A 5,580-nucleotide genomic window follows, 5' to 3' on the forward strand; every position below is an offset into this window, starting at 1 on the left:
CTCTGCTCTCACCTCAAAACGATTCCAGATATCCAATCATACCTACAATTGAAGCTAGACTCTAACAAAGTTTTATTTGATGGCGAGTGTAAAATCTAATATTCCATTTTTGCATGAAAAGTGACTAATGCATTTGTACAGCAATGGTTATCTAAGGAAGGAACAATAAATACTAGCATACTGTTAGGGGGAGTATTGCCATAAATGGTCTATTTCTATTTACCTGTTATCATAAAAATTATGACTCTTTCTATAAAATCAAAGGAAATAGATCAAATTTTTGTGTTTGAAATCATCATTAAAATTGACCATGGACAGTTCATTTGATTCCTCTAAAATTCTAAAGCTAAAATAGGAATATGTTCATGTTTATTTGTATATTGGGTAAACATTTATTGTGGTAATCTTAAAATTTCTGTTTGTAAATTATTCAAACCATTTTCTGATGCTCAAATTGGTTTACTCACAGCAATGTCATTCTGGAAGTAAATGATATAGAGCTGGTCCAGCTTCCTGGTTAAAACCGGAATGAAGAGCAGTTTCTGTAGGTTGCATCTAAAAGTAGAATTTGGAGACAAATTGGGCAGTTGGAGTGGGGGTTCGGGGGGAGTTGTCTCTATGATAATGTGGTTTCGTGAAAAATCAATTACTGACCCACTTTACCCTATGGAGTACATACATTGATTGGCATTTTTTTAAAAGATTCTTTTTAAGTTTTGTTGTTGTTGTTTTTTAATGCAGGACAATAAAAGACGTATCTCGAAAACTGAAATGCACTGAATGTTGGCAAGGGTAAAGAAGACTATATGGCATTTCTTTTGGATGAGAAAAATGGTTTAATATTTCTAACATACCTTTCTCACAAATCCCTTTATACAGAATGCATCAATCTATGAATGTCACCTTTGTCACTGTCATCCTTAGTATTCCTTCTGGTAGTTCTATTACTGTATAGGCACAAAAGTAGGCGCTGTCATAGCCTATAAGAATGGGGGAACAGAAATCTTTCCTAATATTTGCTTTCTCAGCTCACTCCAGAGTTATATAATGTTACTGTTTTTCTATTTATTTGCCAACAAAATTATTGACAATGTTACAAAGTGGACCAATTAGAAATTGATTCTTTTTCAAGGAAAAAATCTAGGACCATACATATGAAAAAAATAGTAGAAAGGTTTACATATAAGGTCCCAAGGCCAACAAAAATCTTTAAACAGTGGCATATTCTGATCCAAAGGAGATCTATAATTTTTCAATTAGTGAAAATAGATAGTTTAAGCTCCTACTGTATCAGTTTGTAGTTTTTATCTTATATTAATTCATCATTTTTTAAATTGAGTAAAGATACAATTATTTTCAGTTAGGCAAAGGAAATTATTTGTAAAAGTTGGTTTGTCATCTTCCTAAATGAACTCCTTCTCACAACTCACAATTACCACACAATTTTTTTTTATCAAATAATGAGCCTACTTAATATTTTCTCTTACAAAATAAGATGCATGTGAGCAGCACTTTTTGTTACCAGTCTTACAAGACATAATTCTTATCTGAATTAGAATTTGCTGCCATTTGGGGTTATATCTGATATAAATAATTTGTAAGATAAATATATTCAATTCCTAGAGCTACCATAACAAATTACCACCAACTGGTAGCTTAACATAACAGAAATTTATGCTTTCACAGTTCTGGGGATGAGAAATCAAAAATCAATTTGTTGGCAGGGCTATGGGTGGAATCCTCCCTTGCCTCTTCCTAGCTCCAGATGGTGGCTTTCAATCCTGGTGTTCCTTGGCTTGCAGTTGCATTTTTTCAATTTCTGTCTCTGCTGTGCACCATGCTGGTGCCCTCCTATGTATCTCTGTGTCTAAATTTCCCTTTTCTTTTAAGTATAGAAGTCATATTGTATTAAGGCCTACACTAATAACCACATCTTTTACTTGATTACATCTCCAAAGACCCTATTTCCAAATAAGGTTACACAGGTACTGGGGGATATGACTTTAACATATCTTTTTGGGGACACAGTTCAACCCTTAACAATAAAGGTCATGATAGGCAGGTGCTGTACAATGATAGTTATTCAGGTACACATAATAAGTAGTAAGCAGATCAAAGATGCTCATTAGCAAGTAGAATTCTCTAGAAACTTAGCTGGGGGTCATAAATAATGGTTTCAAACCTTGTGAGAGAGAAAGACAAGATAGTGGCAGCCTCCCAATCCTAGAGCAGCTTTACTAAAACATAGATCCTATACATGAATAAAAAACAAGGACCTACTTCCCAGGTAAGACTCAAAATTCAAGAACTAGACTGCTAGCAATAAACATGGAACTGGTGTCATTTATTCAGAATAGAATTTCTCCTGCATGTTAAGATAGACACAATACACTAAGAAAAGTGTGAAACCTGAAGTTAGGAAATCAAGTGGAAATTTTGGAGGTCAGAGAAGTACAAAAGTTAGAAACCAATTATTAAAATGCACACATCAATATATTTTCTAGTATTATTCATGTAATATATCTGACTTTTTCAGTAAGTCTTGAGTCTAAACTTTCAATACATTACCCTAGTTAAAAAAAACTTTTCCCTTAAAACCCTTACAAGTAAATTTAATTATTAATAAACATATGCAGTTTAGAATACTAGCCACTCAAAATGGCAGTGCTCTCTGACAAGTTCCAGAGGACTGTATTTTTCTGATCAAATACAGTTTGGGTACACTCCACTGTATTCTTCCTCTGTCTTCTCTAATTGGACAGCAGTCTCTGGTATGTCACTGGGCACCTAATTAAATGGGCACCATAATTAAATAACAGAGTGTGAAATAAAGCCTCACCTGTTTCTGTAAGTTCAGTTTGTAATTATATTACCTATATTAATTGCATTTGTCCATTACATGCATATTATATTATTTCATATTTAGGATTTTTGTATTATGCACTCTTATAATGGGTTTTTGAATTAGTATTCATTAAAATTCATGAGTATTCATCTGATTATTGGTAACAAGTATTAAAAATATTCAGCCAGGCAATTTTTAAAGTATTTTACCTATCTTGACTCAGTAATCACAATAATCATATGGATTAGTTAATATTAACCTCTTCGTTTTTAAGATGAGAGAACTAAAGCACAGGGAGACTAAATAATTTCCCTGTGGTTACTCAGGAGGTAAATGTAGAAGTCAGACTATACATTTACCCTGTCACACTCCAGAATCTAGCCTCTTATGCTGTTCATTGTCTCTCTGAGGTTGTGAGATGTGTTCCCAAGACAGTATAGTGGAACTGAATAGGAGCATTTAAAGGATGCAATATTGAATTTTAAACATTTTAAAACTGTTTTAAAATTCGTGGGGTGTAATGGAGAACACGAGGAGAGTCTCTGTAGTATGAGGATCTATGAGTCAGAAGCTTATGAAATTATACTTACACATCTAGAACCTGAGTGTAGTTATTTGGGGACAAAGTTTTTCAAATATCAATACATTGTTTCTGGTTTTACAAGAATTTATGAGACCTGGAAACTGGTATTTGGAATTAGTGATGCTTATTCATTCAGCAAACGTAGGAATAACTTATTTGAATCTGGAACCTTGGTAGATATTAGGCAGATATTTAAAAATTACATATTATATGTAATATAATATATAATTATATATTAGAAATATAAATGGCAGATATGGCATCAGGAAAGACTACATAGATACAGTAACAACATATGTGGGTAGAACATTCTAAAACAAAGATAATAACCTGTGGAAAGGCCCAAAAGCCAGTGCCATCATGCCACAGTCATTACTGTGATTTTCTCTGCCCTTCTTTCCTTTGTACTTCAAGGGGCTGACCCCTGCAATATTCCCAGGTGCGCTTGCTCACTGGCTCTATGTTTTACTAATAGGAAGCATGGGAAAAAGATTGGATGGTAAAGAAGGCAGGATATTTCTTCCATTTCATCCTTTTCAGATCCTAAGTTTTATCCACTATGGTTCCAGCTCCTGATTGACATCTGCTCTTCCTGTACTTCCAGTTCCCATTAGAAAGCCTAGTACCCTGGGCTCTGGTCATGTGAACTCTTCCCTTTTTCCTCTCTGTTCCTAGGCATGGTGACTGTTGCTTTTACTAACCTCTGGGATACCTCATCCTCTTTTTTTTTTTTTCTTTTTGCCTTTAAAACACTTCCAATAAGTTTGTATTTGCAGTATTTAAAGCAAGGTTTGCAAGTGAGTTCACTCAGAGGCAAGGTATAGAGAAGAAAAATGTTAGACAAAGAGATCTGGCAAAGGAAACTGAGGAAGGAAAGACGGGGAAAAGTGGAGAACCAACAGAGTAATTCCATGGAAGCCAAGAACAGTTCATGGAGCAATGTTCACCAATGTACAATATCCAGGGAAGAGAGTCTGAGTTTTTTTTTTTTTTTTTTAATAGGAGGTTATTGGTTTCTTATTGATAGGAAAGAGAGTTAAGTTTGGGAAAGAAGTTTAAGGAGAAATCAAAAGTCTGAATGCTCGCTAAGTGGGGAACGAGAGAAAGAGCTGGCCAAAATAAGCTGAGGGGTTGATGAAGTGTTAATGGCTGAAAATCATCAGTTTTTATGCATTCTCCCTAGCACTTCTTAGGTGCCTAGGTACAGAACAAGCAAACTTCAATTGTAGAGGTAATCTACATTTTATAGGTTATACAGAAACATATAGAGGAGAAGCTATTGCAAATTCCAAAGAAAGTAGATCAAGTGACCAGCTACAGATCTAAGATGGGAATGGGAGAAGATTAATAATGTGGAATAACATGGTGATTACACAGGTTGTGATATGTATAAAAATCATACATATAGTCTACAACATAATAAGGCATATATAAAGATGTTTATGTATCTGAACACCTCAGAAGAAGAGGTGTTCTAAGCTAAAAGAAGAGTGCCAAAATTATTCAAGGATGATAAAAGGCTTGGTGAAGGCTAAAAGAGAAGTAGTCTTTGAAGGAGATCCTTCAATGAAGCCCCAAAGGGATATGATGCTATTAGTGAAGATATTACAAGTGTAGGAGTATTTATTTATGATGAAATGGTGGCCCCATTTGATATGGGTTATAATGAATGTCAGTAGGTGAATAATGAATCCAGGGTTCAGGATTACAGAGTAGTGTGAGAAACAGCAGAAGAGGAAAAAAAAAATTATAGATCCAAACAGTCTGTTTTTTAAGATGGGAACAAAAATAATAGGTATGTTGGACTGCATTTAACTGGTGGGCCTAATTACCCCAAATTTCCAAATATGCTATGATAAATATTGAATCCTAGAGCGCTTTTATGCCTTTTAATTTTAAATATTCATATTGGTTTCCCTTACTCCTAACCTCATTTCTTAAATTTTTGAAAATGTATATGCATGTGTGTGCCTACCTGAGCCAGTCTGTTTCAATCTCTCTAAATTTTTTTTTATTTCTCACTGTGTAAAAATTTGGAGTAATACATTCTTATGAATTAGATGTTCACAAAGAGAATTAAAAATCCCAGGAAAGAATTGAAAAATAGAGAGCAGTCAGCAAAAGCTTTCCCTAATCAAATTTGAAGCGTTTT

Source organism: Lipotes vexillifer, unplaced genomic scaffold (assembly GCF_000442215.2).
Source record: "Lipotes vexillifer unplaced genomic scaffold, Lipotes_vexillifer_v1.1 scaffold231, whole genome shotgun sequence".
NCBI lineage: Eukaryota > Metazoa > Chordata > Mammalia > Artiodactyla > Lipotidae > Lipotes > Lipotes vexillifer.